This window comes from Tenrec ecaudatus, chromosome 6 (assembly GCF_050624435.1).
Source record: "Tenrec ecaudatus isolate mTenEca1 chromosome 6, mTenEca1.hap1, whole genome shotgun sequence".
Classification (NCBI taxonomy): domain Eukaryota; kingdom Metazoa; phylum Chordata; class Mammalia; order Afrosoricida; family Tenrecidae; genus Tenrec; species Tenrec ecaudatus.
The window spans coordinates 173252816-173269457 of NC_134535.1; the positions used below are offsets into that span (position 1 = coordinate 173252816).

General features: G+C 43.4%; 1 protein-coding gene across 1 annotated transcript in view; it reads left to right on the top strand.

Moving 5' to 3' along the window:
• The window catches only part of MYO3A (myosin IIIA), a 258190-nt gene that overhangs the window by 159909 nt on the left and 81639 nt on the right, over positions 1-16642 (top strand). The gene's annotated exons all lie outside the window — the stretch shown is intronic.

Here is a 16642-nt window from a genome sequence, read left to right on the forward strand (position 1 = left end):
TGGTGCTATTCTTTAGTCTACATTTGAGAAACCTTTTACTCCCTACAGCAAGTAGGAAAGCTTTAAATTTTAAATAGGGATGATTCCCTGGAGTCTCTGTAACACTTAAACCATACATAGTTTAACTTAACTTATAAACAGTGTCCACCTTGTGCATTTTGCTTCATAAAGATCTCTTGGGATCAAATTGACAAGTTGAGAAATGAGCTAGAAAGCTTGGAGGGGAGTGAGTTCATAGCCACAGGGGGAACAGTTCCTAAGAGAACGGTCAGAAGGGCGACATAACTAGAAACTGAATCGAGGTCCCTGAATTGCATGTGTAGAAATAGTTGTTCTCCTATATTTTCTCAACAACATCAAAACAACTGATGGCAACATATGTACAAATATACTTGATACAATTAATGTATGGAATGTTATAAGAGTTGGAAGAGACCCCAATAAATTTTTTTAATAACTTCTTAAAGAAACAAACAGGAAAACAAAACTTTTCCCCAGCCCAGTCATCTCTGTAGCCATGACCCACTCTCTTCTCTCTTCAATATTCATTGAACCTTTTTCCCCTCATTTAGGGACGTTGAATCATTAGGAACTGGCTTTGAACTCCTCCTCCACTCCCCCGAATGACTGACCCTTGCTAATTTAATCAGTAATCAGTAGCAGAAACTTTCTGATATCGACAGTCGTCATTAGCAGTGTGTCTTTCTGGACAGTCCCTCCCTTGACATTCCTGACACCATCTGGCTTAGATGCTTCCGCTGTATTTGATGCCTCCTCGTTGTCTTTTCCAGGCCCCATCCAAGACCATGAAATTCAGGATCTCTGGAGGTGGACTCCAGGCATCAATACTTGTTCAAAGTATTCAGTCTCGTCCAATAGGCAGCCAAGATTGAAAAGTAGAGCTCTAAATTCTAGTTAGTATATTTATATGAATTTGGAACAACTACTAAGTGAAATCATTCATTCAAACCATGGCCACTCCTTTGGGTTGAATATAATCACAGATTTGACTTAACCACGAGCTCCTTGGTCTAATAAAGCCGCTGCTGTTACAACCCTGGTTGTGTACTGGTGACACACTGGGCTGTGATCCAAATGGTCGGCAATCGCAAACCACCAGCAGCTCCAAGGGGGAAAGATGGGGCTTTCTACTCCCTAAGCGGTTACAGTCTCAGAAACCCACAGCGGGTCACTATACCCAGCATTGACTTGATTACAGTGAGTTCGAGGGAGAAAATATCAGTAGGAGCCATGGGTGGAGTGGTCCAAACACCTCGCTGCTAACCAGAAGGTCTGTAGTTCTAACCTATGAGCCACTCGACCGGAGAAAGATGAGGCAGGCTGCTTTCATAAAGAGTGACACCTTTGGAAGCCCTGTGGGGGACGGTTCTACCTTGTCCTACAAAGTCACTCTGAGTATAAACAGACCCATTGGCTGGTCTGGGCTTACAGGAAGAGATAATAGTCTCAGGTTCATGGGCATGCAAATGGTTTGGCCAAATCTGAGCAAGAGACAATTATGATCTTTATTGACAGAATGTTCACAATCGGAATATAATAACGGTTTGCTGAAAGTACTTATTACACCCTTGCAAGACTGGATTATTTTCTGCTTTGAATGTTTTTTGTTGAAACTATGTGCTTTCAGTAACGAAATTCACTGTGAATGAAATGGAAAATGTTTTGAATGAACTTAGATTTTGATACAGTTGGGAGCATATGTCCTAGAGGGTCTGTGGCAGTGGGGTGGGGTCGAGGAGATGAGGCCTGCCTCTTCTGATTCTGCAGGTCTGCAGCCTTCTACCAGATGATGGCGCACCTGAAAGTGGGAGAACAGCTTCCCACTAAACCCCAGAGGTAGTAATGTAGGTAGACAGGCACTATACTTGTTTTTTTTGTGCCACGATTCACAAAAAGCTTTATGTACCTAAGCTGAAGCCCAAGTGTCACTTTGACGACAACTACGCCGCACGTACTCCAAACCACTGCATTTTCCGTCATCTCACATGTATTAGAAGCCTGGACTCTGAGTAAAGACCAAGGAAGCAGTAAACCATGTTGTCGACAAAGAATATCAAATAGATCACGGTCTACAGAAGAACAAACAAATCTGACTTGGCATAAGCACACTTAGGATGGCCCTTAGAAACTAAACTTTGGACATGTTCTTAGGTGGAACCAGTCCCAGAAGAGGACATCATGCTTGGTAAAACACAGGGTCAGCAAGAGAGGGAGACCCTCAGTGAGATGGACTGACAGCTTGGCTGCAGCAACCATGCCTGCATCTCACTGGCTGCGAGGACGGGGCAACACCAGGCGTGCTTGCATACTGTGGTAACGAGGCTTGCCCGAAGTCAGCTCTGACTCGACCTGACTAACAAGAGCTAGCAAGAGCCTATGTTTGGTTAGGATGCAGTGTGGGATAGTCCAGTGACGTTGGCTAATGAGGTACTTGCTGAATAGAATTGTCCCACTGCCTTCCATTATAAAAATGCCCAATAGAAGAGAGTAGAAGCATTCCCATGAGAAGAATTTGTGATGGTGACCTCATCTCTAGTGTGTGTGTGTGTGTGTGTGTGTGTGTGTGTGTGTGTGTGTGTGTGTGTGATGGTTTTGTTTCTTGGAATAGTTGCCCCCAACTAACCATTTGTATTGCTTTTGAAACATTTTCCTAAATCTGTGTACCATTGCTATCCATTCGCTGAATGCAATGCTGCCTTCCTCTTCGTTGCCTACCTTTCTTGGGACATTAATTTTGTGCCTAGGAATCTCTTAGCACAAAACCCAGACTACCCAGAACTTGTGCCCTTCCTTTCCCCCATTATCTCGATATGCATGTCGCATAAGAGTGCTGGCCGATAATAGCATACTTTTCTAGTGTGTGATGCGAAGTTCCTGAAAGTTTCTGGAGTCAGATAGTTCAGTTGATTTGCGGCATCATAATTTTTCCGGCCCCAAAGGAGCAACTTTACATACACTGGCTTACTAACACTTAAAGGGACTGTTTGTATCTGAAAGCACGAGTTTGGAAATTAGATTGCAATTCCTGCCACTGGAAGATGGCTGGCTCTCTAGTAGACATTTAATCATTTTAAACCTTGAGACGCCATCAACCCCTTCTAAGTCCATTGCTCCTGGAGAGTAAATCCTTTTCTCTCAGATTCATCAATGTCAGTCATGTACTATTCACATTTCCACCTCGTCTCCTCCATGTGTGTGTCATTATTATGATACGTGCCAGCAATGTCCATGTTGTCCACAGGCTTGGGGGTAACAGTTCAAGCCGCCCCCATGAATATTTGCTCAGGGAGGCGTCCTTTTCCAATAGTCAAAGTTTGGGTTTTGTTTGTTTATTTTCTAGATTTTTCAGGTGTTAGCCATTTTAGTGTTTGCTTGGATCGTGTACCCTTAGGAAAATGCCCACGTTAATCTCCTGTTAGTACTGGTCAACCTCATACGCTGGCATCATGTCCATTCTGACTCATAGCGACCCTATTTGACGACGACCGGGATGGAAGTGCTGTCTTTCTCCGCCACGGTAGCTGGGGTTTCCATGTGTAACCCACTAAGCTACTGGGGCTCCCCACTAGTCCTGCTGGTGGTGGGTTCTGTCTTGTTTTGAGTTTGCACTGTGGTTTAATCACTCTACTATAGACACACGAAAGAAAGACCCCAGCATCCTAGAAATGTACATGTCAAACCAGTGGATGTGTGCACCAACCGTAGTAGCTGCACTTCAAGACTAAGTTCAAGTTCTGGGTGGCACTAACAGCTATGAAGTTACTAACTGAGAGGTTAGTAGTTTGAACTCATCCAGGGCCCTTCAACAGATAGTCTCAGTGGTCTACCTTTGGGAAATCAGTCATTTGGACACCCAATGAAGAATCGTTTGACACACCTGGGGGCACCATGAATTGGAATTGACTCAACATTATTCAACAACAACTGATTTGATTTGGTGGGGGTGAGGAGGAGAGGTATAAGTTGGCATCAGAAAAAAAATGTCATTGGATAGCTAGAAAATACATATGATGCTACCAAAAAAAAACCCCAAAATAACATTTGCCCTCGGATTCTAAGATCTGTTCTGTTTTCATACCATTAACTCTACTAAGGTTCTATTTTTTTTCCATATCATGAAACAATTTTATTTCATTTGTCTTTGAAACCACAAAGACACTGTGTTCTTTATATAAAAACAGTAGTATATATAACATATTGTATCTATATATGATAAAATAATTCTATAGTCCTTTTTTAAAAAAAGAAGGAAAAGAAAGAACACTGTTAAACGGTTCCATTGAGGTTGGCTTGAAAAGAAGCCTCACCTCTGGACTGATTCCTAACACTTAGCATTGCAGCCCTCTGCGTCTTTTAGTTCTTGGAGCATAGATTACTGTTCCTTGTTCCTGCATCCTTTCATATTTGGTATGCAGTTCCTTGTTCCTGCTTCTTCAATACTTGACACCATATATACATTCATTTTCACTTAACACTCCATTGGTTCATCAACCCTTTGTGCAGGTTCGTCAGAAGGTTAAGCAGGCTGGGCCTTTCTCTCTGGTCTTTCTTGAAGACCCTGCAGGAAAGGGCAAACACTGTCACCATCATCATCATCATCACCCTCATCCTCATCATAGATTGTAAACTCCAAACCTTTGCTAACAGTATCAATGGAAACAGTATTTGTTGTTAAATTCTGCTCTGCAGAAAGTCTTTTTCTCAGAGCACGCAGACCATGTTTAACTAGTTGATTCAAATTGCATGCCACGAAACTCAGACGAACGCCTCTGTAAGTAAGTCCAAGCTGATTGAGAGCAAGCTTCAATGGACATAGCTCTACAGTGAAAAAAGTTAGCAGATGAGCAGGGTCCAAAAATGAGAGGGCCTGGATCTTCCAAACCAGCAGTGAACAGCCCCACATCGTGTTGTCTCCAGCCACTTGTTGAGTTACTATCTGAATGTCTTAACTAGTTGAAGACTTGTTCTAATTATAGGATCAAATTCTCTTCCTTTTCAATATAGTTCAAGCTAATTGAACATCAGTGATGAAGGCCTGTGACTTCCTTATTGTCACGTTAGCCAACACAAGCAAGACAAGAAGAGACAATACAACACAGCCGTTTCTTCGATTAGTTGTATGATACAGTTGACCCTCCACCACAGCCAAGTCTGAGTGCTGGACAGATCCTCTCTTCTCAGGTAGCAGCACAATTGTTTTGGGTCTAAGAAATCCAGGACACAAAACCACCAATAAGAAATCATATATCTCTCTAAGAATGCTTTAGTTTTCCTGAAATGGCCATGTCCATGCCTGGAAATTATCAGTTGTTTACAAGGGCTGCTGATAAAAGACCCAACACAATCCATTATTGAGTACCCATTTTCCCAGGGTTAAATGTAGAAAACGTGCATTCACACACACACACACACACACACACACACACACACACACTTACACCCATACCCACCCACACAGAAACTTAGCACATAAGTGGAAATCCACTTCTAAACTTAAATGAAAGTTAACTAACTTTAACACTTTCACAAGCTTATCTATTTTCTTTATTTTCAATATAATTAAATTTAAACTAATTAAATATTATTAATGAAAGTCTGTAGCTGCTTCTTTAATGTTAATCTACTGCATATTAGAGAAAGTTCTATCTTTTCAATGTAGTTCAAACTAATTAAGTATTGCTAATCAAAGTCTGTAGCTTCCTAATAACTAGCACAAATATTAAGTATTGAAATCATTTATATACAGTTCCATGGTGCTAACATAAAAAGGATACTGGTCTTTTTAAAAAATAATTTTATTGTGGTAAAATATATGGCAATAAAAGGAAACATTTGCCATTGTAGCCAGCTTCAGTGTACAACGCAGTGACAGTATTGCATTTGCCCTGTCAGACAGCCACACCACGCTCCCTTTCCAAAAGCGGTTCGACTCCAAGCAGAACCCCCTTAAGCAATACATAGTTCTTTCCATTTTGAAATGTCTTCCAGTGATGAAGGTAATTGTTAATGTGCGCGTGTTATCTTTGTTTCTGTTCAAGAGTGAGCCTCGGCATGCATTTCATTAGCGCAGGCACGAGTGGGTTGGCAACTACCATTCAGAAGGCACTTCATAAGCCAGAAACGATGTAACGCACACCGTGGAGACGAGGGGAATGGCAGTGATCACACTGGCTTCTCTTGCACAAAGTGATGAGTCTGACTTTCATTCCTAGCTGTTCATGTCCAAAATGCTAATGCTTTGGAGATGTTTACTGTGGGCACCAATCCATGGTCTGTGGCAATGCCAAAGGATAAAAATCCATTCAGTTACATAATGACTACATTGTCAACATTTTCATTACCTTATAAAGTAAAAAAGATTCAGCATCTACCCCCCCACCAAAAAAAATTCAAATTAAACTCCTTACGCATGTTTTGCTGACAATTTTTTTTGTTTTTCAATTTTAAATCCAATTCTTCCCTATCCACAAAAGCCATAAGAATATTGCGAAGGTAAGAATTGTTTTTTAAAACATTTTATTAGGGGCTCATACAACTCTTATCACAATGCATACATATACATACATCAATTGTATAAAGCACATCCGTACATTCTTTGTTTTATGTTTGTTAGTCCTCCGATTGATAAAGGTAACTTTTTTGGAGGGAGGGGAAAGCCCCTTTTTTTTAAGCATTAAAACAGTCAAATAGATTTAAGAAACTCTGGAGACAATAAACTTCCTTCTTAACTGCTTGGCCAGGTTTCAAGTTGGCATTTGAGAGCCCACACAAACTCTTTAAACTGTGCACACTGACTGGCTGTGGACAATTATGCTTCCTCCATCAACAAGGTGCTCCTCTCTCACACTCCCTCCCCCTCATTCAGCACCACTTCACACCCAGTCTGCTTCCCACTCCAGGAAGCCGGGTCAGCAACCTTCATGTGTTTTACAGACTTACTGTATTGATTCTGATAACCTAGCTTCAAAAATGACTTCCAGTGGAAGATAAAAAGTAGGATCCCACAGTCCTAACTATGCTGCTGTGTTCTCTAGGTGAGGCTAGAACACATGATCAACCAAGCCACATTAACACTCAGGGTGCAACCTTAACAGGATGCTAAAGAGGAATAGGTGGAAGGTGAAAGACATCCCTGTCTTGAGGAAACATTTCTGAACTGCGAACCTCTACACCGCCTTTTCCTAAGCTGATATCAAACAAAACCTGAGCTGTGGCCGTGGAGTTCAGGTGGGCTCACAGCAGCTCCAGGTGTGACAGGACAGGACCGAGCTCCACACACGCTCCTTCACTCTCTTCTTCATGGAAGATGCTTTCCTTGGCCCTGGGAAGTGTCTGGGTGACTTTAAACCACCCATCTTTGAACTTGGAGTCAACCACAAACCATGTGTGGCCCTCAGGGACCTATCTGTCCATCACTATAAATCTTTACAAGTCCTTATTCTTTTAAAGTGCATTTGGGATAGGTATTACATGTAAAATATTACTAGCTTGGAATTTTCCTCTTTAGCATCTATGGTATGCCTGCTTTTTTTGATGCAGGAAGCTTCCAAAGGGAACATCGTTCTGAGACTGGTTCCTCCAATGTGTAATAAAACTTATGCAAAAATAAAACAAGGATATTGCATTAGGAATTGCCCCAAATACGTTCTCATTAGGTTACTTGTCAAATTCTGGATTAATAACCTGTGTCATCTCAAGTTAATGAGGGCCAATGTTCCCGGTAGCTTGCCTTTTAACATTAGCATAAAAACCAACAGGATCATCAATATCACCTATGAAGAGAAATACAGGAAGACATAGTTTCAAATCACAAATTTTACTGTGTCATAAGAGTTTAGATTGTTACATGTCTATTATCAACACTTGCCTTTATTTTATTAAAACCATTTTACTTAAAGCAAAAATACTAGATCTACTTAGAGAGAAAGAATGATAAAGCAAATATTGCAAACTATTAGATATTGAGGGATTTGGGGACAAGCTATATAGAGATATGATTCCTGCAACTCCTGGTAGCCTGACCATTATTTCCAAATAAACCGTTCAGATGACAAACACAGTCAATTCCCCTGGAGTGCAGATAGCACCCTTTAGGAAACCCTGTATTTTCAACCTTTAAAATTCTCTCTCTTAACAACCAAGAGGACTTTTGTGAACAGTCCGGATGAGTAACTGCTCAGTAATATCCTTCCATAGTAGACAGCATTGTCGTACATAGCCACACTTCCTTGAGCCATTGTTGTGTAGCAATTCTTTTTTCTGAAAGGCAGACTTGAGGGAATATATGTGTTTATGTAGTTTCTTTTGTCTTATAAACGTCTGTCCATCTTTTTGACCGCATTTACTCATTAAATGTCACACTTTAGGCAATGTGGCATTTTGAAATGCTAGAGCTACGAGCAACCTAAGACCACCTACATGTCAACACTCAAAAGGCTCCCAGTGAGTTGCCTAAGGGTGCACAATTGGGGAAACAAAGCCCAGACCCAAATATTCTGCCATTTACCCCGTGGTGCTTTGATGTGAATAAACAGACTTGGGAAGAGCCTGCAGTCTAACAAAGCAATTTCCCAGGCAGAAGCAATGGGTCCTGTATCTATTGAAAAAAAAGAGAGTGAGGAAAAAGTCGGTCTTTGCACATTGAAAAGCCTGACAGGAATTGGAGGAATTGGGGAAAGCAACAATGGTAATGATTCCAGATTCAAGCAGCTGCAGGCTAGAAGGGACCATTTAACAGGAAGGCCGTAGAGCGCAGCTGAAAGGAGAAAAGAAGCCACAACAAAACCCATCTATGATGTCATCTTACGACTGGGGTTCAAAGGCTTAGAGCATCTTCCTGTGCCCTGAAGACCAGGACTCTACCTCCTCCGTTTCTACCTTCCCAGCCGCACACGCTCCTGAAGAGAGTGTCTTGCATAAGCTAGGTCCTCCTAGATGTTAATCAGAATTGCGTGTGGCATCCTCTACAGTGATACGTACCACCAACTGCAGTGTGACCCTGCCATGCTTCCCTTCCATCGCCTGAAATGGACAGAAGGGAAATGGTGGGCAGAGCCCACAAAGGTAAGAGATGCTGGCTTATGACGTGAAAAGCGCAAACGGGGGAGTAAATACTGAAGGGCATCTCTGCCGTTGTCACTTGCTCCCAATTCGGCCCCAACTCATAGTGAGTGACCCTACGTATAACGGAAGGAAACACCGCCCAAACTTGTACCACCTTCGTGATAGCTGTTATGTTTGAGCTCAGTTGTGTGTTGTGGTCTCATCTGGGCACTGGGGGTTCCTTCGTCTTCATTGACTCCTCACCAAATCGGATGTCATTTTTCAGAAGTGGGCCTTTTCTTAGGATGTGTCCAAAATGGAGCAGGCCCAAGTTTCTCCATCCTCATTTTCTTTTAAATCATTTTATTGGGGGCTCTTACAGCTCTTATCACAATCCATACATCCATACATCGTGTCAAGCATGTTTGAACATATGCTACCATCATCATTTTCAAAACATTTTCTTGCTGCTTAAGCCCTTGGTATCTGCTCCTCATTAGCCCCTACCCCCACTCTCCCTCCCTCATGAACCCTTGATAATTTATAAATTCTCCCCCATGTCTTACACTGACCACTGTCTCCCTTCACCTGCTTTCCTAGGGTTATTGGTCCTGAGGGGTTTATCTGTCCTGGATTCCCTGGGTTGTGAGCTCTTATCGGTAGCAGTGTGCATGCTCTGGTCTAGCCAGATTTGTAATGTAGAATTGGGTTCATGATAGTGGGGGTGGGGAGGAACATTAAAGAACTAGAGGAAAGTTGTATGTTTCATCGTTTCTATACTGCACCCTGACTGGCTCGTTTCCTCCCTGAGACCCTTGTGGAAGGGGATGTCCAGTTGCCTACAGATGGGCTTTTGGTCTCTACTCCGCGCTCCCCCTCATTCACAATATGATTTTTTTGTTCTTTGATAGCTGATACCTGATCCCATCTACACCTCATGATCACACAGGCTGGTGTGCTTCTTCCATGTGGGCTTTGTTACTTCTCAGCTAGATGGCTGCTTGTTTGTCTTCCAGCCTTTAAGACCCCAGACCCTATATCTTTTGATAACAGGTTACCATCAGCTTTCTTCACTACATTTGCTTCTGCATCCACTTTGTCTTTGGTGATTGTGCCAGGAAGGTGAGCATCACAGAATGCCGGATTATTAGAACAAAGTGTTCTTGCATTGAGGCAGTACTTAAGTAGAGGCCCAATGTCCATCTGCCACCTTAATACTTAACATATAAATATATATATATCTAGATCTATTTCCCCATCGTTATATATAAATATATTTACATGTATACCTGCCTATATTTAGACCTCTATAAATGTCCTTTGCCTCCTAATTCTTTCCTCTTTTTCCTTTTACTTTCCTCTTGTCCCACTATCATGTTCAGCCTTCACTTGGATTTCAGTCATTCCTCTTGGGTACCTTGCCCTTGATCAAGCCCCAGCAGGCATCCTATACCCTCTTTGCCATCGATTTTAGATCTCTTGTGGTTCCCTTGCCATCCAAAGACCATCTGGTTGTATTTCTTCTTAGACTCATTGATTTGATCTTCTGGCAATTCAAAGAATTTTCAGTATTCTTTGCCAGCACCACAGTGTGAATGTGTTGATTCTTCTGTTTCATTGTCCGGTTTCCTCAAGAAGCTGGGGTAATTGAGAAGAATGTGGCCTACATCGGACTCACCTTAATTACCAAAATGGTGTCTTTGCTTTTTAAACCTTGAAAGGATCTTTGATAGGAGAGTTAGTAAGCGTGATGTCGTTTATTTTCAGGACCATTGTCTTGGGCATTGATCGTTGATCCAAACAGATGGAAATCATGGAAACTTCCATTTCTTCTTCCTTCATCGTGCTGGTACTTATCTGTCTACTTGTGAGGATCTTGATTTTCTTTATATTCAGGCATGACTCATACAGAGAGCTATTGTCCTTGACCTTCATCAGTAAGTGCTTCAAGTCATCTTAATGTTCAACAAGCAAAGTTGTCTCATCTGTATATCACAGGTTGTACATGATTCTCCCTTTACTTTTGATGCCATGTTCATATATATATATGTGCCATGTTCGTATATACAATACCCATTCTTTGTAATGATAAATTTTGTTATGACTCACACAATCAAATGCCTTTTCATAGGCAACATAGGTAGACATCTTTCTAATATTATGTGCCTCCAGCCAAGATCCGTCTGACACCAGCAATGATAATCCTCATTCTGTGTCCTCCTGTAAATTTGACATGGATTTCTGGCAGTTCCCTCTCAATGTATGGCTGTAGTAATTTATTTAAATTAGCTTCAATAAAATTGCATCGACATATGATATTATTGTTGTTTCTATTTCCCACATTTGATGTGATCATCTTTCTTTAGTTGACTTTGATGATGAGGTTCTGAGATTCATGTATACCAACTGTTGAAATCTTTCCAAATTCTAAAATACTTTAAATCGTGAAACAGTTTCAAATGATAGACTAGCTAACATTCATAGCATATAGCTTCATTACACAGTTGTAAATGCAATAGAAAAACTTAAGTACCTATGGTCATTGCATAGATGCTCCTCTTATAAAAATAGCATGTCATATTAGCCGCAGTCCTCTATCACACCCTTGGCGATTTTAGAAGAAGCTTTATGAACTGGCATGCTTTTATACAGTGATCAGAAGTAGGGCCTAGACATGGTCTATCCTTTATATGGTGATGGAGCCAACTGCTTTCTAGGGAGATGCAAAGGAACTACAGCAAATTCAGTACAGATTAGCTGGTCTTCTATGTACCAATTGAGAAAAATTCAACTGTTGCTTCTTAAATTTTTATATTTTAACGTTTGGGACTGCCAAGTAGATTTTGACTCCTGGTGACCACATGTGTAACCGAGCAGCACTGCCCCATAGCGTTTTCCAGGCTGTGCGCTGTGCAGCCACGCCGAGTGCTTTCCCGTGGAGCTGCAAGACGGGGTCAAACCACCAGCCTTCTCATTAGCGGCATGTAATGGCTATACCACCAAATGCCGAGGGTTTTATTCTCACCCCCCGCCCCTCCAATTCTGATCCCGACTCCTAGGGAGGCCCTAGGGCAGAACAGAACTGCCTCTGTGGATTTCCGAGTTTCGAGGGTAATATTTATTGCTGTGAGGATGCAGCAGGTGAGGGGTGGCTTATGCAGAGCTGATCACATCAATGTTGCTCAAGCTTTTTAAAACTGTGAATCCACTAATGCATAGTAGGAGCCCACAAAAGGATCACAGTCTTTGATCAATTCATCTGAATTAATCTAAAGATCCTATCCAAAGCAGAGGAACTCCGCACAAAGGTGTCCATCGGAGCACTATTTAAAACAGAAAACAAGCGGATCTAGGGTTTCCTGGGTGTGAAAGCACAAGACAGCTCAGCCAAGGGGCATAAAAGAGTTTATAAGAATCATGATCTGCAGCCTAAGAGAAGTGGGTGGCGGGTCATATCTTCAAAGCTTGCAGTGTTCCAGTGCACAACTCTCTGTATCTACCTGCCAGAGCCCAACGGTATCCAAGGTGAGAATGCTTCCACTGGACCAATACCACCACAAGAGCTCCATGTAGCCATACTGAGTCTCTCGCCTCGATTGGCACTTGGAACCTACAGAGGTCATTTAAGGCTGTTGTTTAAACCATAGCTTTGGAAGTGTACCTTCTATGGTTTTTGTTTTTGCCACTGTGTCTTTCAAAACTCCTACTCAGTTAGATGGAAAGCATGTGAGTACTCGACTCAAGCATAAGGTTTCCTCATGTCCCAGTGCACTGCTTTCCATGAGTCCCTTAACAGACACACAAAATGATGACGCATCTGCCGTTGTCAACAGAGGGCAGACTTGCAGGACACCGTGCGGATTAAACATGCTAAACGGCTCAGTCCTATTGCCATCCAGGGCTCTTTTCATGTGCTTCAAATGAGTGTGTGTGTGTGTGTGTGTGTGTGTGTGTGTGTGTGTGTGTGTGTGTGTGCAGGGCAGAGTAAAGGGGGCTAGATTAAATGGGGTTAGGCTCTTCGCATATGCTTAAAAATAGCTGAGCATTTTGAGATTATGAATGCCATAAAAATACATCACACACAGTTTAGTCATCACATTCACCCTCAGTGCTTTATACATCTTAAGGAACGGTGTTTGTGTTATCGTTGGGTTGCCAGAAGTCTGTACTGATGACAAGTATCTTGAAGGTTGGCCCATTGTTTTTCAGATTACCCATCTCTGCTCTGTACAACCTGCCACAACAGCATGTGCGTGAGCTCTGAAACAGGCAAAGAGAGATGACAAGTGCGTCGCCTTAGACCCTAACCTCGCGTGCTTTCTATATGAGAGTCACCAAACCTCTTTGGAACTTTGCAGTTGCCATTTAAGTTCTATAATATGCTGTCAGCATGATGCGTCTCACAGTAAAATCACTCTAGATCTGCAGGGTTATTTCAAGGTTACCTTCAACAGAGAAAGCTGAGAAATTTCAATACTGTATTTCCATTTCTTTGAAAAAATAATAGAGACTAGAAATTTAAAATACAGGGGGTGTAGATGTATCCCAGTTGCCATTGAATCAGTTCTGAGTCATGGGACTCCCATGTGTTTCAGAGTAGAACCAGGCTCTCTGTTCACCCGTATTTCTATTATTCATCCCCCTGGGGCCAGAGAGGTGGAGGGTTAAGGGAGGGGGGGATTATGTGTCCATCCTTGCAATCGGTTCCCCCTTCCTCCCCTCCTCTCCCCACCTTCTCTCCACCCTCCTGGTATCACTACTCCCAATTCTGTACTTGAGGGGTTTATCTGACCTGGATTCCATGTGTCATGAGCTCTTTTCTATACTGGTGTGCATGCTCCAGTCTAGCCAGAACTGAAAGGCAAGGCTGGGGTCATGAGTGGGAGGGAAGGGTGAGGAAGGCTCCCAGAACCAGAGGAATATTGTGTGTTTCATGGGTGCTATACTGCACCCTGGTTGACTCATCCCTTCCGTGAGGGGATGTCCCATTGTCTAAAGATGAGGTTTGGGTCTCTGCTCTGACCCCCCTTGTTCTCAACAATATGCTTTTGTTTGGTTGTTTGGGGTCTTCTGATGCCTGTTACATGATCTCATCAACACCTCCTGATCGCACAAGCTGGTGTGCTTCTTCCATGTGGACTTCTTGCTTCTCTGCTAGATGGCCACTTGTTTAACTTCAAGCTGATAAGACCCCACACTCTATAACCTTTGATAGCCAGGCACCATCAGTTTCTTGACCACGTTTGCTTTTAATGATAGATTTTTCCGAAGCAAATCTCCAGGGTTTTTGTTCTACTTTTCTGCAGGAATCCCTGACTTGACTTTCTCCTCCCAGCTGTCAGTCAGTAGCTAAGTGTGCTCACGACAATCGCACCCCTGGGATATGTGTGTGCACACACGCTTATTGATTTTGTTTTCTGGAAATACCTTCGACATAAGCCTGTCTCTTCATACACCTTCTACTGCAGTGATTAAAAGGTTCAACCCATCACATGACCCTCCAGCCATTGGTGGAATTTCCTCATGAAGTTACCAGAAGTCAGTTTGCTTTCTCTGAGCTCTTGTGCTTTGCCTTGATCTGTCCCATGTCACTATTCAATGTCTGTACTTCAACTATTCATTTATGACTCTCTTCCCACATGGATGATATTTTAAATCCCCTGAGGATAAAGCAAAACTCACTGCCATCAAGTAGCTTCCGACTCATAAGAATCCTATAGACGGGGAAATCTGCCCCTGTCCGTTTCTAAGACTGCAATCTACAGTAGAAAGTGTTGGCTCTGCCTACGAGTGCCTTGATGCTTTTAAACTGCTGACTGGTCTCCTCCCTGGGGATAAAGAGCTTATGTGCTACATCTCTCTATCACTCGGTGCCTTGTAAGATGGTCAATGAATGGATGCAATCAATTAAATGGTGCATTTAATGGATCCATCCAAGTAACAATGCAGAAAGCTCTCCCCACGCCTTGGTATACAAACAAAGTTACAGTCAAGTGGAGTCTGACTCATAGTCACCCTACAGGTGTCAGAGTAGCACTGTGCTCCACAGGGTGTTCTAGAGCTGATTTCTTGGAAGTGGATCACCCGCCCTTCCTCTGAAGCATCTCCGCGTGAACTGGAACCTTCCGTCTTTCGGTAACAGTGAAGCACTTAAAGGTTTGCGCCCCACAAGGACTATTTACTCAATTGCCGAGAAAAGAGATCGGCCCCTGAATGCGAGCATGGCAAGAAGGCATAGCTCAGTGGTCACGGATGACCTGTCTTTTTACGGGGGAGGAAGCAGGCTGAAGGCAGCATCGTAGAAAGGATGCTGGGGCGGTCTTCCTGCCTCCGGTGAGATGAATCAAGAGCACCCGTGTTGGCTCTGTGTAGAAATGATGTGGGGACAGGGTCTGCCCATCTCTCACGTCACAGAGTTAGAGGAAGATCAGAATCAGCCATGAGACTGATTTCTAAGAGGCAGCGATCAGCCATGCCTCCACCCTCAGCATGTCGACCACTTTTGACCCCAGCTGTCCCCCCCACAGCACTCTCCACTTCTCTGCTGGGCTTGCTAACTCCCGGCCATGGCCTCCAGCACTCGGGCACAGGACCCAGGCTGCTGGGGCTTGTTAAGGAAGTAGCAGATTGTGATATGGGGTCCAAAATTATTCAAGCTATTGTTTTTCAATCAGCACAGCCCAAAGGCAGTCTTGCCTGAAGGCCTGCTCCTCTTCCTCAGTGTGACCCCAGGCAGCCACCTCGCCGTGAAGGCTCTTTCGCTTCTTGGTCTGGGAAGTCCGCTGCTCTGTCTCATGCCAGTCTCTGGGTTCTGCTGTCTCTGTTGCTTCTACTGTCACCACCCTGGTTTCCTCCATCTCTCAGTGCTCCTCCATCCAGGAAGACCGCTGTGCCTCTGAGATCGGCTTTTATTCTGACATACGCAATGACCGGCATGGAGGTGGGCATATGTGACCGCCTCTGGCTTCCCTACTGCCATGAGACAGGGGTCAGCCATGCCCCCACACTCCATCCTTTGTTACCTATTCTGACAACCAGACACCGCTCTGTATCGATGTAACCGAACTCACAGGCAATACTCACAATGAAGGGGGTTGCTAGAGAAGCCAGTAGGTTACCACCAGCCAGGGCCAGCGAACCATGAGAATGCAGCCATTGGTCTCCTCACTAAGTCTCTCTCTCTTATCCTCAGTCTCTCAGTCACATGGTAGAGAGCCATAAGCCTCTCTCTGGTCCCTAGTCTCTCAGCCATGTGGCCCCTTGGCCTTGGCCACCATGGACCAGGAAGGCGGCCTGCCTGTCACCGTGTCCCACAGTTTCAGGCCAGGTGAGAAGAAGGTAGCCTAGTTGCAGTGCCGCTCCGATGAGTCTGTGTACCACAGTCTCTGATTTGACTGCTCACGGGGACCTCCACCACTCTAGACAGACAGCTTGAGTGTGGTCGTCCAAGGTCCTCGGGATTTCTCTGCTGGTGCTTTATGGTCAATCGAAGGGGAGGTTAAAAAAAAAAAAGAGCAATCTGCTCCATGAGTATTACACACACCCTATTGGCCAAGTCACACCCAATCATTTTGTGGGA